The sequence below is a fragment of the Puntigrus tetrazona genome, chromosome 4, assembly GCF_018831695.1.
Source record: "Puntigrus tetrazona isolate hp1 chromosome 4, ASM1883169v1, whole genome shotgun sequence".
In the NCBI taxonomy this organism is placed as follows: Eukaryota; Metazoa; Chordata; class Actinopteri; order Cypriniformes; family Cyprinidae; genus Puntigrus; species Puntigrus tetrazona.
The window spans coordinates 23,812,364-23,832,848 of record NC_056702.1 but is presented as its reverse complement, the minus strand read 5'-3'; the positions used below and the strand labels follow the sequence as shown (position 1 = coordinate 23,832,848).

The 20,485-nt window shown below is 35.1% G+C and overlaps 2 protein-coding genes across 3 annotated transcripts in view; one reads left to right on the top strand and one right to left on the bottom strand.

The window, feature by feature from the left end:
• The window catches only part of LOC122343128 (NLR family CARD domain-containing protein 3-like), a 112,686-nt gene extending 96,686 nt beyond the window's left edge, over nucleotides 1–16,000 (top strand). The window contains exons 2-3 of one of the 2 annotated variants that reach the window (XM_043237481.1): nucleotides 12,042–12,217; nucleotides 15,864–16,000. The gene's annotated coding sequence lies outside the window, so the exon portion shown is untranslated. The remainder of the gene's footprint in view (nucleotides 1–12,041; nucleotides 12,218–15,863) is intronic. The other variant, XM_043237483.1, reaches the window with a different exon arrangement.
• The window catches only part of LOC122342945 (NACHT, LRR and PYD domains-containing protein 12-like), a 510,774-nt gene that overhangs the window by 311,723 nt on the left and 178,566 nt on the right, over nucleotides 1–20,485 (bottom strand).

Genomic DNA, 20,485 nt, shown 5'->3' with positions numbered 1-20,485 from the left:
TGTGCTGATCCACCATCTAGTCTGGATACAAACTGTGAAAACAGATTGAGAAAGAGACAGGACTAATATTAGCATAGATGCCATTCTTTTTATGATGTCACAAGTACATCGTGATTGTAGGAGTAGTGTTCCGGTTCCAGCAAATCTAAGTAATGCAGCCTAAAAATCCTTTAACGGATTTGAATAATAAAAAGTGTGTTGGTGTGTTATGTGTAGGCTAAGTTAAAAAGATGTGTCTTTAATCTAGATTTAAACTGGCAGAGTGTGTCTGCTTCCCGAACAGAGTTAGGGAGATTGTTCCAGAGTTTAAGTGCTAGATAGGAAAATGATCTGCCGCGCAGTTGATTGATTTTGATATTCTAGGTATTATCAAATGGCCAGAGTTTTGAGAACGCAGCGGACGTGCAGGACTATAATGTGATAAGAGCTCGCTCAGAAGTATTGAGAGCTAAACCATTCAGGGCTTTATAGGTAATTAATAAGATTTTAAAATTTATCCGATGTTTGATAGGGAGCCAGTGCAGTGTTGACAGAACCAGGCTAATATGATCACACTTCCTAGTTCTAGTAATGACTCTGGCTGCTGCTGTTTTGGCCTAGCTGAAGTTTGTTTATTAAGCGTGCAGAACAACCACCCAATAAAGCATTACAATAATCTAACCTCGAGGTCATAACGCATGAATTAATATTTCTGCATTAGAGGTTGAAAGCATAGGTCGTAATTTAGATATATATTTTTAAGATGGAAAACGCAGTTTTACAGATGCTAGAAACATGATTTTTGAAGGAAAGATTGTGGTCAAACAGCACACCTAGGTTCCTAACTGATGATGAAAATTAACAGAGCAGCCATCAAGTGATAGGCTGTGTTCTAGATTATTATATGTGGGGTTTTAGGTCCAATTATTAGCACCTCAGTTTTTTCAGAATTTAGCATTAAGAAGTTACTCATCATCCAGCTTTTATATCGACTATGCATTCTGTTAGATTCTCAATTTGGTGTGTATCACCAGGCTGCAGTGAAATATAGAGCTGAGTATCATCAGCATAGCAGTGAAAGCTAACACCATGACTCCTGATAACATCTCCCAGAGTAACATGTACAGGTTGAAAAGTAACGGTCCTGGCACTGAGCCTTGAGGAACTCCATATTTCACTTTTGAAGCGATATGATACCTCCTCATTTAATGTTACAAAAATGTGATAAGCGGTCAGAGAGATATGATTTAAACCATGTTAAGGCGCTTCCTCTAATGCAAACATAGTTTTCTAGTCTATCCAAGAGAATGTTGTGATCGATAGTATCGAATGCTGCGCTAAGATCTAATAGAAACTAATAACGAGATAAAACCACGATCAGATGATAAAAGCAGGTCATTAGTAACTCTAATGAGAGCAGTCTCAGTACTATGGTACGGCCTAAAACCTGATTGGAAATCCTCGCAGATACCATTCTTTTCTAAAAAGGAATACAGATGTGAGGATACTACCTTTCTAGTATCTTTGACAGAAAAGGGAGATTAGAGGATTGGTCTGTAATTTGGTCTGTCTTTGGAATCAAGATGTGGTTTCTTAATAAGAGGCTTAACTACAGCCAGTTTGAAGCTTTTTGGGAACATATCCTAATGACAATGATGAATTAATAATGTTCAAAATAGGATCTATGACTTCTGGGAAGCAAATCTTTTAATAGTTTAGATGGAATAGGGTCTAACATACATGTTGCTGGTTTAGATGATTTAACAAGTTTGTACAAGTCTTCTTCTCCTATAATAGAGAAAGAGTGTAATTTTTACTTAGGGAACTAAAGCTCATTATCTGATGTGAAACTGTAGTTGATGGCTGCATAGTTACAATTTTATCTCTGATGGTATCAATCTTAGAAGTAAAGAAATTCATGAACTCATTGCAGCTATACTCTTGGGGAATATTAGCACCTGTTGACGTTTTATTTTTTTGTTAATTTAGTTACTGTAATGAATAAATACTGGGGTTGTGTTTGTTTTCTTCTAAAAGAGATGAAAAATAATCAGATCTTGCTATTTTTAATGCTTTCTGTATGACAGGATACTGTCCCACCAGGCAGTACTGAAATACTTCTAATTTAGTTTTCTCCACCTATGCTCTTTAGGGTGCGTGTGTTTTCATTACTCCATTGTTTTCTTTTATCTTTTTAAGTGCAAAGGAGCAACTGTATCTAAAGTGCTAGTTTCTGTTATATCATCAAGTTTTTTGCGTCGTATTGGATCAGCTAAGGAATTGAGATAAGTCAGGAAGGTTATTTAGAAAGCTTTCTTTTGTGGTGGAAGTGATGGTTCTACCATTCTTATAATAAGGTGCAGAGTTTACAGGTTTAACTATACAGAGTTCACACAAGACTTAGATAGTGATCTGAAATGTCATCACTTTGCTGCAGTACTTCAACCATTTTAACATCCATTCCATGTGACAGTATTAGATCTAGAGTATGATTTCTACAATGAGTATACAGTAGCCAGTACAAACATGACAGAAGATTTATCACTAGCACATGATTCTGTAGATAATGTTATATGCAGCACCAAAACTTTAAATGAGTTATACTTAAAGCCTGCCCTCTGAGAAGTACTAAGAATACTGTTATAAATTGTAGCAACACCTCCTCTTACCTTTTAAACGTGGCTCATTTTTATAGAAATAATTTTGTGGGGTAGATTCATTTAGAGTAATATAATCATCTGGTTTTAGCCAGGTTTCTGTCAAACAAAGCAAATCTAGCTTCTGATCATTGATCAAATCATATACATAAAGTGCTTTTGTGGAAAGTGATCTAATATTTGTAGAGCCAAGTTTTATCGTTTGCTTATTTGAATTATAGGTAGTTTTAATTTGTTGGACATTAAATTATTGCTTTGATGAAAGTGAAAGTGATCGACTCTGGCTCCTCCTATCCTGTGGGACGTCAGCTCTCCGTTGCTAAGTGCGACAGGAGGGTAATCTAGAACACCTGAGGAAATCCCGAGGAGGCGTGGCTCGAGCTTCACGCGCTTCAGTTTGGGACACAGATACAGTGGTCTGTGTTTGTTTCCACTAGCTGCTCGTGAAACGGAAGTTTAACACATTAGAAGTAAGGGACGTCCTCGTATTTACTTCCGCGTTGAAAATAAAGTGCTTAGGTGTGTGTTAGTTGAATGGCCTCGTTCAAAGTACAAATCAAAGTACCGCGAGAGCGAAAGTAAAGAGAACACAGAACCGTCAGTCGATCTCGCGATACTTTGATGTTATGCACCTTGTACTTTACATGTGACGTTTACACCTGATCGTTTTTTCTGATCGAAAAGCCATCTACCATTAACCTAATCATCATTTTAATGTTTATGCGGGGACATAGATGAACATAAAGAGAAAACAAAGACATTTTGAGAAGTTGTTCTAGAAACTGAACGTTTTGATCAAAAGCAAGTCTTCAGCTGTGGAGCAGAAAGACACTTCCTTATTCATGTAAGTAAAGATTAAATACTGTCTTAATCACGAAACACTCATGAAACATGATCAAATATGAACAAACTTTTTACAACTCTTTTATAATTGCAAGTAAAAAGTGTAATGGTTGTGCTAAACTTACACTGTAAGAAATGTAATAATGCATTATTTATATATATATATATATATATATATATATATATATATATATATATATATATATATATATATATATATATATATATATATATATATACACATGTATATATATTACTTGTGCATTCTCATGTCTTTCTTATTTAATATCAGGTTATTATATAATCTTGAGCCAGATTCACTTCTACATTTATTAATAGATAAACTCTTATCATTGTAACACTGACTTTTCTTAGTTTGCGACGTTGTAAAATTCATAATTATCTAATGGAAATTTAATTTGTATAAAGAAAAGCTAACAGCCATCAACTCAGATTTTTAGTATATTTTAATATTAAATACGATCAAGCTGAAATTAACTATTAATAATCATTATTGACATAACTAGTGAATCACAGCAATTTAATCACCGCCGCCTGAATATGAGATGAACGACACAAGAATAATAGAAAAGTGAATTGTTAATGTTATTTCATTTCAGAAAGACATAGCAATCGATTCTTTATAAAACAGAACAACTTAAAATGTTTAATAAAATGACTTATAACAATATGAGCTGTTTATTTAGTTACTGTAGTTTTTGTGGTTCTTTGTCATTTCTATCTAGAGTCAGTGCTGAAGATCAAACTGTTCAGATCCATCATGAATGAAACACAAACATCTGGAGATGAAGAGTATTCTCCAGCCTGCAGGTACTTTGAGGAACACAATAAATCTTATAGAAATAAAACCATGAACATTTACAAGTTTATTTATTATAATTTATTGTATATACAAATATTTTTCAAGAATAATAAAATTATATTGTAATATATTAAGATGATTCTGATTATAAAGTATAACATCTGTTCTGTTTCAGCTCAGTTCATCAGAAGAGATCAGAAGCAGAGCCCAGCTGTGTGTCTATGAAGAGTGACTGGTCTAAGTGGATCCGCCAACAAACTTTAAGAGTGAAGATTCACAGCCTGGACTCAGGTATGACACTTATATGATGTTTTGATTTACAATTTATATTATCATATTTTATTAAATTTAAGTCAATAGTTTTGTAAATACACTGTATGAAATGTTGAATATCTCTGTTTTCTCTGTTTTAGTTCAGTTCATCAGAAGAGATCAGAAGAAGAGTCCAGCTGTGTGTCTATGAGAGAGAGACATCTGTGATTCAGTCTTTAGATTTTAAGAGAAGAGTCCTCGACACACTTAGATCAAATCTGCTGAAGAAGTTTGAGTGTCTGTGTGAGGGAACAGCGACGCAGAGAAACCCAACACTGCTGAATGAGATCTACACAGAGCTCTACATCACAGAGAGTAGAGAGGAGAGATCAATAATGAGCATGAGGTGAGACAGATTGAGACACAATCCAGGAGAGAAGCAACAGAGGACACAGCCATCAAATGCAGTGACATCTTCAGACCTTTACCTGGACAAGACAAAGACATCAGAACTGTGCTGACAAAGGAGTCGCTGGCATTGGAAAAACAGTCTCTGTGCAGAAGTTCATCCTGGACTGGGCCAAGGGAAAGAGAATCAGGACGTCCAGCTCATATTTCCACTTCCTTTCAGAGAAATCAACTTGATGAAGGACAAAACACTCAGTCTTTTAGATCTTCTTCACAAATCTCTTTTTCCCTGAAACTAAAGAAATGGAAATATCCAGCGATGAATATAAAGTGTTGTTCATCTTTGATGGTCTGGACGGAAGTGTCGTCTGTCTCTGGATTTTAAGAGTAAAGTGAATCTGTGTAATATATCTGAGTCAGCCTCAGTGGATGTGCTGCTGATGAACCTGATTGTGGGGAATCTGCTTCCTCTGCTCTCATCTGGATCACTTCCAGACCAGCAGCAGCTGATCTCGTCCCCTCTGAGTGCGTCCATCGAGTGACAGAGGTACGAGGCTTCAATGAGACACAGAAGGAGGAATACTTCAGGAAGAGGATCAGTGTGATCAGAGTCTGGCCGACAGGATCATCTCACACCTGAAGTCCTCCAGGAGCCTTCTTCATCATGTGTCACATCCCAGTCTTCTGCTGGATCTCAGCTGCTGTTCTTGAGAAGATCTTGAGTCGAGCAGAGACTGAGAGATTCCCAAGACTTCTCACCAAATGTACACACACTTCCTGATCCTTCAGACCAACATCAGACATGAGAAAGACTATGAGAAGAACGTGACAGATGAAGACATGATCCTCAAACTGGGGAAACTGGCTTTCCAGCAGCTTGTGAAAGGAAACCTGATCTTCTATGATGAAGACTTGAAAAAGTGTGGCATTGATGAGACAGAAGCATCAGTTTATTCAGGACTGTGCACTCCAGATCTTCAGAGAGGAGCTGGGCTTGTTTCAGGGGAAAGTCTTCTGCTTTGTTCACCTGAGCCTTCAGGAACATCTAGCAGCTCTATATGCACACCTCTCCTTAACAATAAAGAAGATAAATGTGTTTGACCAAGTCCAGCAAAAATCTTTCTTTACTGTCTTCTTTAATAAAATCAGACCATTATCTGAGCTGCATCAGAGAGCTGTGGATGAGGCTCTAAAGAGTAAGAATGGACACCTGGATCTTTTCCTGCGGTTTCTTCTGGGTCTCTCAGTGGAGTCCAATCAGACTCTCATAAGAAAACTACTGACACAGACAGGAAGCTGCTCCTACAACAAAGAGAAAACAGTTCAGTTCATCAAAAAGAAGATCAGGGAGAATCACTCTCTTCAGAGAAATCCATCAATCTGTTTCACTGTCTGAATGAACTGGGTGATGATTCACTGATGCAGGAGATCCAGGGTTATCTGAAATCTGGAGGAATAAGAGAAATCAACCTATCCTCTTCACAGTGGTCAGCTCTGGTTTATGTGTTGCTGACATCAGAGCAGAAGATGGATGTTTTTGATCTAAAACAGTTTATTGAGAACAAATATACAGGAGATGAAGTTCTTCAGTATCTGTTACCTGTGGTTAAAGAATCCAGATCAGTTCATTAAGTAACACACTGAAGATCAATACACTTTAAAAACATGTTCTAATGATATAGTTTGTGTTTTTACTAAAATTAATGTGAATGATCACATTTCTGCAGTGAACAGGAGAGTTTTGGGAGACTTACTAAACCAGTCGATGAGGTCTTTGTCAGAATCGAACCTGGTCGCTGGTGTGAAAGGCCAGGTTCAACCAAAGTGAGTCACTTAGGAGACTCAAGTGCAGAGGTGTAAAAGTCTTCTCAGAGGCTATTTCAAGATCTTAGAATCCACAGAAGATCAAAATTGCAACAAAGAATTCAAAAAATAGAAATGATAAAGTCCAATAAACAGCACAGGGCAGAACTGAGAAAACTGGCGAAAACTTGACTTAACATCCACAGTGGAAATCCAAAATGCGAGGCAAAAAACAAAACTTAAAGGATAATCACAAAAACTTAGCTTTCTGGCTTAAAGGACAGAGATGAAGACTAGAAAAACAGGTCACTCTCAACATAACTTAAAGCGAAGACTCAGTGACATATCACCCACGAGGCCCAATATAAATAGGCAGGTAAATTAGACTACATGACTAACACATCTGACAATAATCAGGCAATCAAAATGGCGGGAAAATGCAGTGTAGGGCAGAGACAAAAAAAACAAAACAGAGACATCACAGAAAAAGCACAATAAGCGGCCACTAGGGACCCAAACAGAATAAACTCAACAGTCTTTGTGTGGGATCTGTGTAACAGTTCCTCCAGAATTTTGCAGCACTTTTTCAGATTTCTTTTTCTTTAACATTTATGCCAATATTTGTGCCATTTATTGTGGTGTTTTGCAGAAAACAAATATTAAATATATACTTTTTTTTTTTTTAATTTTTAAGTACTCAATATTTGTTTTATTTTAATCTGTCTTTGCATTTCAACAGAGCAGTAGATATTTAGCAATTTTAGAGCATGCATTAGTAACTAATGCAAACAATGTTTGCAAGTAACTCATCCATTCTAAAGATTGACAACTATGCATGATCTCCACATAATTCACAAAAGAAATGTAAAAACCATCATTTCATTTCTTATTTGCATTTCTGTTTAAAGTGTTTGTGATGCTACAAATAAGATCAAAATCTACTGAATCATCCTGGTTTCCTCTCAAAGCTGTAGAGCTGTTAGTTTTGTAGTACAAGAAAACCAAGGCTCTGAGAGTTTGGTTAGTAGATCTGGCCATTTAAAGATTGAGTCTTAAATTGTCTCATGAACTCTTTACACCAATGGTGATGAATGTCTGCCACACTTCTGGGATTAAAATATAAAAAGAATGAAAGTCTAAGCAAGGTTCACACCAATGGTAAATGTAATTACATTTCTGAAAATGAAGACAAAGTATACAACCAGACTATGATTTTATTTAATCTATGATATATTGAATTTCCTGTGTTTATTTTCTGTCCTCTATTTCCTTTGTTCCTAAATGTGAGTGCATTTGGTTTCATAATAATAAAAATACATATTATTCATAATACAAATAGTAATAAAAACATCAGACATCAGGACCAAGTATAAACACACAAACATTCAAGATTCAAGATTTTATTTATCACATACAATTTGTACAAAACATGTAGTGAAATGTTATTCTGGTACATTCCAAGACTGTGCAGAGGAGAAAGAAAGAAATGTATTTAAATGTAGAATGTAAAATAAATACTTACAACAAAAATATACATCAAAATAACAATATATAAAGACAATATAAAATAAATTGTAAAATATATATAATATATAAAATAATATATATATATATATATATATATATATATATATATATATATATATATATATATATATATATATATATATATATTTATATATGTCAGAGAACCACTTAAATATGTCACACCAAAAATCTTAAAGTATTGGACATGTCAAAGAGTCTTCTGCAGATTTACATCGGTCACAAATAGGAGAAATGGCAGGAAAAAATCTGTGTAGTTCTAATTTTGAATAATGCAGTCTATACATCATTTTAAACTGGAATTAATTGATGTCTAGGAATTAATAGAACAAGATCAAATCCTGCTGAGGCCCTCCTCCCAAACATCAGCCTCAATCTGTATGCCCAGTTCCTCTTTCCAGGCATTTTTCAAATTCATTTCAGATTAATTTCTAGAGAAAATAAATTTACAAAATCTGAAATTAAATGTTTGGAATCAGGTGAGACCCAACAATAGCTTATAATTCCTTCTTTCTTCCGGCAGAGATTCAAAATTAGATACTGCTGTAATGAGGACGCGGAGGCTGTGTTTGGATCCATTTGCTGTAGTTTATTTAGGCTGAGACAATAATCATAAACGTGAAGGTAGGCAGAAGGTCAGATCCAGTACATCAATCAATCCAGTAAACAATACAGAAGGGGCAAGTCCAAAGGTCATAAAACAGGTAAACAGGCAATGATCATACACAAGATTAGCTAGAGACAGAGATAAAGAACGCTCGGTAAGGCAGGTAATACTGGCAATACTTCACATCGTATTCTTGGAGGCCTCTGGTTGTAAAGGCCTCCAAACAGGAAATGAAGGCAGAAGAAGTAGAGGGTGAGCCCAGCTAGTACTCAGGTGAGGACTCCCCTCTGCTGGCTGGGTGATGATACATAATTTAATCTGTAAATGCTGAAAGAAGTGTGTTGTTTGGAGAGAAAACTTCTCTTTTAGTTTAGAAAATGAGACAAAATGTTTGTTGATATATAAATTCTGTAGGGTGACCATACCACTCTGCCTCCAGGTGTTGAATGTCAGAGATAGAAGAGGGAAATGCATCCAAAATAACAATGTCAGGTAATTTGGCAGCCTTTCTTAATGTTACGCCATATTTTCAAACAGTTTAAAACAATAAAATAATCAATCTTATCAATCTGCAAGTGATACAGCAAAGTAAACTATTTTTTAATTTACATTTTTTCAATAGCATCCTGAGGGGGTGTATCAGTGGGGATTTCCACTTTATAATCCTCCTGCCAGTAGACAAGGGCCCTGGCATTTCCTGCCCAGTAGTAGTGTAAGAAACACAGTAGCCTCTAGTCCACCTTTACCTCTTGACTTCTGTAAATGTATCTTTTATGGATATTCTGTGAGCTTTAAAGACCCAGATAAAGGGAGAGTTAATCAATCAAATGTTTTAAAAAAAGACTTGTTTATAGAGCCTATCATAGAAAGAAGAAGTGTCTCCATTTATGTTTGTCTTAAAATCTTCCAATTTATTAAGAAAAAACTACTTAAAAATTGATTTGTTTTTTTGGCAGAATAACTCTAAGATCAGCACCTAAAGACATAAATTAATTATATATATAGAGACCATAAAAAATGATTTTATAAGATCTATAAGATCTAAAACTGTTTCCCATTATCTGACAGAAAAAGAACAATATCGTCTGTGTATAAGGAGATGTAATGATTTCCCAGACTTACAGGCTTGATAGGTGAATGATTTCTAATAATGATTGCAAGAGGCTCAATCGCTTATCACAAACAGCAAAGGACTGAAGGGACATCTTGACGTGTTCCACAATGTGTAATAAAAATGCCTGTGACTTCTCTTCAGTGATCAGAAAATAAGATGTTGTGATACTTTGAGGTAATTACATTTGATATAAGTTTGGAAACTAGCAATAGTCTATTCTACAGAAAGACTTGTGTCTTAGTGACAAAGAATAGTCTCTACTAGTGGGATGTGCCATTCTCCATATATCAACCAGGTTCATGGAGGACTTTAGGTTATTTAAAACTACAGGAGCGGAAGGCATCTGGATTATTTGGGCTGACCTGTCCAAACAATGATCAAGTACACGATTAAAATCACCACCTACAATCACATGTGAATCAGTGAAATCAAGACAGTAAATGAAATAGTTTAAGAAAGAAGGCAAGGTCATCAAAGTTCTGATCATATACATTGAGAAGTGAAATATACAGTACATATATTCATATATACATATATAATATATAATATACATTAACATGAAATAAATAAAGCGTAGCCAGTTACCAAGCTGTAATCTACTCATTTGAATCACTCAGAGTGGAAACATGTCTTAAAGGAACTGTTTAACAGATTAAGATTGCAACTCTTCAGCCTTGCTGAGAATGTAGACCCAGGAAAATATGACCAACCCAGCTGCATTTGAGCATCTCTCTTTAGTGGGCCTAATATGTGTCTCTTGTAAATTACATAACATTGGCAGATAGTGATTTTAAATGTGACAATACTTTAGCTCGTTTAAGTTAATTGACCCAGGCTACGCACATTCCAGCTGGTAAAGACCACTGCCTCTGAAGGTAAATTAGGATTCATACAAAGGATGAAAATTAAAGATATATACCCTTTGAAAACAAGCATGAAAAGAGCTTATAATAATAAATACTAATAAAAAAAGAACTTGCACAAAAAAGAGAACCAAGAACATTACCCTCCTACCCCCGCCCCACTTTCCAAACAAAGTGAGAATACACACCCCGAGATTCACTGAGGAATTGCAGACCATCTGAACAGTAAACTACAGCTTAAGATAAAAGCCCAGAAGCTCTCTCTCCAATCACATGAACACATATCATAAACAACAAAAACAGTCACTAATGCTTCAGTCTAAGCGACTGCTGAGTAGGAGTCACGATCAGTGCATGTCCAGCCTGCATATACTGTATATGAGTTATATTTAAGACAGCACCCCAGTGAGTGTCTCAAGGTCTTGAGGAAAACACCTTGTCAGTAGTGCCGTGGGTGAAGCGTAGGTTTCTCTCGGGTAGATGATCTTACACTGGCACTCCGGAGATGCTTCCGAACATCACTAATTTCAGCCGGAAGATCTGGAAAGATGTGTATTGGTCTGCTCCTCGTAGTGAAAAAAGGAAACTGTTGAAGAACCAGTTGAAGTATTTTTTCTTCTTTGGAAAGTGATGAATCCATAAATTGTTTTATGACAAAGGGCTTCATTCTCTGATTGTATTTTCACACTTCTGCTCAATGTGAGAGAGCAGACAGTCAAAATCTGCAGTAGCATTTATAACCTCAATTGATTCTATCCCCAGAGCCTCAAAAAGATGCCTGAGTGGACACCAAAGATGCTTCCACAAAAAACTAATCGGTCTGTCATCGTTTTGCTCATATTCTTTAATTTCAAAAGAATACTGCTAGATTCAGACTGAAACCAGACTCAGAGACTGAAGCGGCCTGTTCTGCCATCTCCAGCGGTGACTGAGCAGGAGGATCATTCAATGGTTTCATCCTTTCGGTCTTAGGTTTTGTCATTGTATAGTTCTTTACTAATCAAAGTTATGTAAAGATACAAGTGAAACCAGAGTAATCACAGTAGTGAACAAAAAATATAAAATATATAGAGCAGCTTCACTAAAACACGATTACTCCATTCAGTACTTTTGTTCAATCTAATTGTTTGTCTTGTTCTTTACTCAGGCTATGTGGATGCAAACTCACTGCTCAGTCTGTTGACGTTTGTCTTCAGTTTTACAATCCTCAAACTCAAACATCCTGAGAGAGCTGGACCTGAGTAACAATGACCTGCAGGATTCAGGAGTGAAGCTGCTCTCTGAAGGACTGAAGAGTCCAAACTGTCATCTGGAGATTCTGAGGTAAAGGCTTTCAATAAAACAAATAAGAAAAATGTGTTTATCAAATTGAAAAGCTTGCAATGTCGTTTTAATGTAATGATCTAGTCTGGCTCTATATTTACTTATATGTGATCCTGGACCAAAAGGAAAAACAGTTGTAAGGGTCAAGTTTTCAAAAAATGAAAATTAATACATAATCTTTAAAGCTGAATAAAGCATTCATATGTTTATTTTTGAAGGTTTATTAGGATGACATATTTCAAGAGAGACTTCCAAAGTCTCTCAAGAGACAAATATCTGCAAATCTTAGGTAAAAAAATCAAAATCAAAAAGAAAATCACCTTTATAGTTTTATAAAGTGCTTAGCAATGCTTATTACGAATCAAAAACTATGTAGCCCTCCCGCTGTACGGCTCAGATAATGACTAGGAAAATTTTAAATCAAATTAAAACAAAAAAATGTCTAGGCGAGAGTTACATCTAAATTACTCTGTGAATAGTGATTCACAAATTAACTCAAGAAATAAACATTCAAATACCACTCCGGTCTCAGATATCAGTATGAAATGTCAGACGTGTAATGATAACTATAACCTGTATGACTTTTAAACTTGAGAAACACTTAACACACACACTGAAAGATGATTAATAAATGTGAATTCATTTTTTCTCAGGAGCTTTTGTTTAATCTCATGGAGTGAGCAAGTCATTCAATTCTTACAGTTTCAACAATATAGCTGGGATTTTCAGTTCACCGTTGGCGCTAGTTGGAGCTCTGTGATGAAACAAAACTGTAACACGTTACTCACGAATCCAGGGAACTAGATTTCACTAATGGAATAATAATCGCGGACCCTTGATGAATGATGAGATGAAACGCACAGCCTCCCATGACGACATCCTCGATGGCGCTTGCGCCGAATCCGATGAACTTCTCCTCCTAACATGCCAAACGACCTCCACGAAGATCCTCCTCCACCTCACGACCCTGACTCGGCGATCTCAGTCTCCTGAAAGACGACTCTGCATGCTCTTCTCTGGCCGCAGCAGTTTCTGACTCTCTCAATCAAAAACCCAGTAGCTAGACGCGCTCACGTTCTTTTTCCCCGGCCCTTGAACTTGAGGGGTCAAAATCCTTCGTTCTCATGAGGACTGAGATAATATTAGCAGAAAATACAACAAAAAATTAAAGTCCTTGTTTTAGTTCTCTGTATTACATACTGTTTACACTCTTTTTTAGAGAAATCTTAAAGGAACATATATAAAACAAAAAAAAAAAAAACAAATCAGCATAAAACATATTGTAACCAAACAAATTTCTCTTTTATCCCTCTTTTTAAACAAACAATGAATTTAATAACCCAAACATTTGTTTAGGAGCTCTACATATGTAATAAATTAGCTCATGTAAGGTAAATATTTATAATTAATTATAGCTTAGTATAATTAATAATAAATATTTGGATTCAATCTTAGTATTAATTGTAGAAGAATGTTCCAATTATTTCATCTGTTTGTCCACTGAGCAGACAATATAATTATTTATCAATTCTAGCATGCAACAGTTAGTTTCAGGCCAAGGAAGAATAGTTTTCCTACTCTGCAGTACTAGCAGTAATTTAGCATGTAGCAAGGGTCAACATTCAGCGACTTCAAATTGTGAGCAGCACCCAGAGACAGTTGATTGTGAATATAAGGGATTTAATAAATGAGGCTATAGATAACAGACAACAACTTAAACAGAAACACATATAAACAGGATAAATGAAAGTAAGGAAGAGAGAGAGGGAGACAAAAATGGCAGTATTACCCATCAATAAACCACAACCTAGTGAGAATCATCAAAGAATCAAAATTCACCTTAAAATTGGCTCAAACTTAAAAACACGCATCCAACTAGTTAAAAAGAGTTACTTGCATTAGTTTTTGTTGCTGCAAAAGAACATTTTTAGGTGATTGTGAGCTGCAGATTTTACTCTGGTTCCTCTTGAAGGAAAGTCCATAGTGAGATGACAAAGTTATTTGAAGGTAACTTACTAGAAGGTTGAATCTGTAGAGTATCCGTCTGAAAGAAAACTGGTGTGATGCACTTCATGATTCTATGAGGTAAATCATCATTTGAGGGAAAACGAGAGAATCATTTTGATACCAAGAAAGAACCTTCTAGGAGATATCAAAGAAGGAGATACACTCATAGACATGAATATAGGCATTTAGAGTCTAACTAAAGCAAATAAAGTCTAATGAGTCTTTACTTAAGATCCTAATGATTTTTGGTATGAAAGAAAATGTACAATTTGACCCATACAGTCTATATGACAGTTCTATAAAAATCATTTTAATTACATTTAATTTTGTACAGAGAATAGTATTTTATTCAGACCCACCTATAATTCCTTTTTATCCTGTTTATCCAGTTTGAGTTTTGTAAGGATCCACCTACTGGCCGGAATCCAGAGGCTGGTCGTAGGCTGGATGCGTTTTAGACTCATTCTAAGCGCTTCTGCAAAATCACTTACATCAATTAATCTTTTTCATTTCCCTAATTTCAGTTCTGACGTTATATAATTTGATCTGACTCAATTTTCGTGATTTTGGCTATATTAATTTTAATGTTACTTCTGATCCCTCTAGTTGTGATGATTGAATTCGAATCATTAATTAACTATAATACTTCCTACTTTTCGACTTTTCGTTCGTTAGGAGTCTTAGAGACCTTGTTTGGCCAGAACAGACTCACGACACATCTGGGCTAGTCCAGGTCTTAGTCAGAGGCTACCCGTGATTGCTTACCTCAATGCAGCCATTTTCTCAATAGACTCAAAAGAGTAATTTTTTATGCGTTCATTCCTCAAGTAATAGCATGCTAAGCCAGTTTGGTGGCCAGAAGTCAAGATCTCAAAAGCGTGCCCCTGGTCTCCATCCATTGATTGTTGATCTGACTCACCCTAGCACGCCAACAATGCGGAAAACCTCAGAAGTCACTAACCTACTAGAAAAGTTATTTTAGACTAAGTAAACTGCTTCACTTTTATTTTTAGGCAGTACTGTTTTCCAATTCATGAAATTTCATAACATTTACACAACTGATCAGCAGTAAAAACACAAAATAAAGAAAGCAAACTAAAACAAACATATAAACAAATTATAAAAAGTATTATACAAAAAGGTCATTGTCGGGCAATAAAGACAAACAGAAGTTGTGCGACACGATCTCCTTACAGAACACTTCCCTGAGTGGTTTGCCCTCTTCCTTAAATACCCAGACCGATCAAAGAATCAAACATTTAGCATCCAAATGTAAACCCTCTCCCCGGCTCATTCCCGTGCTCATCCTTTGGAGCAAAGACAAATGGTTATCAAATGGTCTTTATTGGGGCACACGCCACCAGGAGACCAGAAACCCTTTTCACTCAGTCACACCTGAATTATTTACATTAGCCTCCCATCTGCATCTGTCACACTCAAGGGAAGGAGAGGTTTTGTTGGGTTTATTTATTTATTTTTATTAATTTAAAATAATACAAACCTGCTGCAGTTGGATCCATTCTTCCTTTAACTGTTTTTTTTTTATACAGAACTGAATTACTGAAACTGGCATTTAATATCTAAAGAAAGGCAATTTACTTTTTTTTCAATCTAATTGTGTGTCTTGTTCTTTACTCAGGCTATGTGGATGCAATCTCACTGCTCAGTCTTGTGAAAGTTTGTCTTCAGTTTTACAATCCTCAAACTCAAACATCCTGAGAGAGCTGGACCTGAGTAACAATGACCTGCAGGATTCAGGAGTGAAGCTGCTCTCTGAAGGACTGGAAGAGTCCAAACTGTCATCTGGAGATTCTGAGGTAAAGGCTTTCAATAAAACAAATAAGAAAAATGTGTTTATCAAATTAAAAAGCTTGCAGTGTCATTTTAATATTAGCTCTATATTTATTTATATGTGACTCCTGACCACAAAACCAGTCTGAAGAGTAAAGTTTTCATCTTAAAGCTGAATAAATAAGCTTTGAGGTGTTTTTATTTTTGATGGTTTATTAGGTTATGACAATATTTATCCAAGAGACAAATATTTGAAAATCTATGATTTGAAGCAACAAAAAAATCACCTTTATAATTGTCTAAAAGTCCTTAGCAATGTACATTATAATTTAAAAAGTATGTTTTTAAACATTTAATTGACAAAAAATAAATTGTCAAAATATCTTCATGGAACATGATTTTAACTTTAGATCCTAGTAATTTTCAGCATAAAAATGAAATTTTGACCCATGAAATCTATTTTTTTGGCAATTGCTTATTACATTATTCCCATGTGAGTTGTACACAATAGAGGCAGTTTTGAACAGATAACATTTATATTGAGGCAAAATGCAATAACTTGATTGAAAAAATAGTTGGACTGCACCTGTGATGGTCAGGTCAAACGGTTTATTAAATTAAATTAATTCAGTTGGTAATAGACACTTAAATCTGCAATAAGTTTTGTGGCTGATGTGTGGAAAACTATTAAACAGAGAATTATAGAATATTTACTGTATGGAAGTTTGAGGTTCAGTTCTTAATCTATGTGACAACTGCTAGAGATTGTTCAGGCAAACAATAAATCACTCGGTCCATGTCCACAATAAACGTCTTCACTGTTCACAAATTACGTCATACATACATTACGTCATTATGAGTGTGGTTCTATAAATAAACAATAATACCTAATAATAAATATACATGTACAAGACAAAGTAATAGCAAAGTGAAATATTTTTGTCATATCATTAAAACATTTAGAGTTATGTATCGTGTTTTATGCTGGAATGAAGCGATCTAGATTAAGGATTTATGCAATATTTTATTTATTAAATAGTGAGACAAAACATTGTAGAAACACTTAAAGTGCCATGGTATATTTAAATAATAATAATAAAAGATTAAATTCAGTATTTGTCATATTAATACAGCATAGTTTTTTTATATTGTGGGTTCATCTTCTTGTCTGGACAAAATATACATAATCAATAAGGTGTTTACTGAATTTTTCCTTTTAATATCTGGGTTTTCTGACTTTATTCCTTAAAAATAACTGGCGTTTAGTGAAGCAAATCCATATGAGCGTTTCTATAAGCATGTGATGTTGCATGAAAACTATACAATCCAGACCTTCATTCATCAGTCTGAAAGTCTGGCTACATGAGACTATCCTGGAATTAGTCAGCCTTTTAAGAACAAGCAGAAGATGGTTTCTGAAGTAATGGGTGGAAGCAAGAAAATGTAGAAAATTGCTTCAGATGTCATGATTCTAAAGGAATAATTCAAGGCTGAAATGGATATTTAATGAATAAAAGGATCACTGCTGTGTTTTCAGATTGTCTGGCTGTATGGTGACAGAGAAGGCTGTGGTTATGTGTCTTCAGCTCTGACTTCAAACCCTCACACCTGAGAGAGCTGGATCTGAGCTACAATCATCCTGGAGATTCAGGAGTGAAGCTGCTCTCTGAAAACTGGAGGATCCAAACTGCTCACTAAATAAAACTCAAGTATGTTATGCAGGAGAGGTTTTTGGGGTTTATTGTTTAACCCTTATGCATTTTTTTGTCCATTTCTGACCAGAGAATATTTTTAAATTATAGCTTCACACCGAATGGTACACTGTAAAAAAAAATCTCTAAAAAAAGCGGTAAAAAGACTGGCAGCAGGGCTTCCAGAGATATTCGTTAAATTACAGAAAATAACCATTTCACAGAATTACAAGCAAAACTGTAAAAATACAGAATTGAATTTACAGTCAAAATTAATTAAATTACAGTATATTACCGGTGATAATATGTTTTAGACTACTAAAAACTGACAAATTACGTGAAATTACATATAAAACCCACCAACTTTCAGGTTTATCACTGTAAATTTAAGGTTTTAATTAGTTATTATATATAGTTGCTAATTCCATTTAAAGTAATTTATTTTTAAAGTACAATTTTTCTACGTGAAATAACTAAGAAATAATGTTTAAAATGCATTTTTTACAAATTTACATGATTAATCAATCAATCAATCAATCAATCATTTTTATTTATATAGCGCTTTTTAACAACACAGGTTCCATCAAAGCACTGTACAGTATAATGTATAAGAGTACTAAATGACAGGGATGTATAATGACGCAGAGTGACCAATTTCTTATTAAATGCAGAGATGGTCTCTGTAACCAATTCGACGTTAAATCACTAGAAGTTAAGTGTCCCCAACAAAGCAAGCCAGAGGCGACAGCTGTAAGTGGAAACAAAAACCCCATGCATAAAGAATGGAGAAAAAAAACCTTGGGAGAAACTAGATCAGTTGGGGCAGTTCTCTCTGACCTGGACACTCAACACTTAACTTCCAGTTCAATTTTAAACGCAGCTGTGTCCCAGGTAGTGTAAATGACTTAGTGTGTGTGTGTGTGTGTGTGAGTGTGTGTGAGAGTGAGTGTGTGTGTGTGTGTGTGTGTGTGTGTGTGTGTGTGTGTGTGTGTGTGTGTGTGTGTGTGTATCATCAGGATCTGGTGATTGGTCCACGGGGCGATCTAGGTGTTCTGGTCTCTGATGAACATAATCTCTGTGTGCTGATCCACCATCTAGTCTGGATACAAACAGGAAAATAGATTGAGAAAGAGACAGAGTAATATTAGCGTAGATGCCATTCTTTTACAATGTCACAAGTACATCGTGATTGTAGGAGTAGTGTTCCGGTTCCAGCAAATCTAAGTAATGCAGCCTAAAAATCCTTTAATGGATTTGAAAATAAAAGTGTGTTGGTGTGTTATGTGTAGGCTAAATTAAAAAGATGTGTCTTTAATCTAGATTTAAATCCTCCTTTTACTGAATAAATCTTTAATTTAAAAAGGCATTTATAAGTTATTTTATGTCTACCTAGAATAAGTTTGTAAAACATTAAACAACAAAAAAATTATAAAATGTAGTAAATTCATAAATATAAACACAAATGTGTGTAGATATACATTTTAATCATTCATTTTCCAGAAATTACAGTTTCAAATGTTTGGACAATAGAGAAATGAGCAGAACACTTAGAAATAGTAAAAAAAGCTACATTTCCAGCAATTCTTTCAAATTAATAATTCAATTCAATGATAATAATTAAATGAACCTGCACATTCACTCGTATTAGTTATTATACTAAAGCAACATTGGATGTCAATTTAAAAGAATAATACAATTATAGGGAAATATATGTTATATACAGAATATACTAAATTTGTACATTAAATGCATTTGATATATACATTATTTATACATTTGTAACGGCAAATAAAACATACAGTGTAAGTTAAAATATAAAGTCCTGTGCTAGTCTAACATTACAGTAGACATAAAGCAGTTTTTTTCTTTTTAAAAAGGTCAGTATTAAAGGGATAGTTCACTGTAAAACTAAAATGGTCCTCTGATTTATTCCACTCTGATATACGCCTGATTGTACTTATCTGAAAAAGAAAGACATATATACACCTTTGATGGTTTTGAGTACGAGTCAATGCTGGATTAGCTGCAGAGTCTTGTAGTACATGCTGGAAGGTCTGCTACGAAGAGTAGTACAACAGTCCAGTCTGAGAGAACAAGAGCTTGACAAGGAGTTTTGTAGCATGCACTTATAAGAAAGGGTCTGATCTTCCTAATGTTGTACTGGGCAACCAGCAGGACTAGGTCAGTGCCGTATGGTCAGAAAAGTTTGTGTGTCAACTAGAATGCCAAAGTTGGGTCAGCTTGAAATCATAAGCAGTTCTGTCTTGGCAAAGCTGATGGTCATTCAACATTCAGCATGACATTTGGGTCCAGGAAGCAGAGATGCGAAGGAGCAACTGCTGGGATGCTGGCTGAAATCAAAGAAAGAGATGTGTGTCATTACAGTAGCAGTAATATAAAAAATCATGTTCATGAATCATTGACCCATTGTCATGATATACAGTGGCATGCAAACGTTTGGGTAACCCTTTTTTACAGAATCTATGATCAAATATAATGTACATGTTATTTTTTAATGGAGTACTGTCCTGAGTAGGATATTTTATATAAAATGTGTTTACATATAGTCCATAAGATAAAAAAATGAGTAGAGAAATGATTTAAATAACCTTTCAAAAAGTTTGGGAACAGCTGGTTCTAACACTGTGTGTGAATGGCTACCTGGATGGATCTAGGTTGTTTTATTACAGTTATTCTACGGAGGTCCCTTGTTAGTTCTGAATATTGAGTTAAACTGAGTACTGTTCCTTCAGAAACTACTGCCTCCTGCAGATTCTTC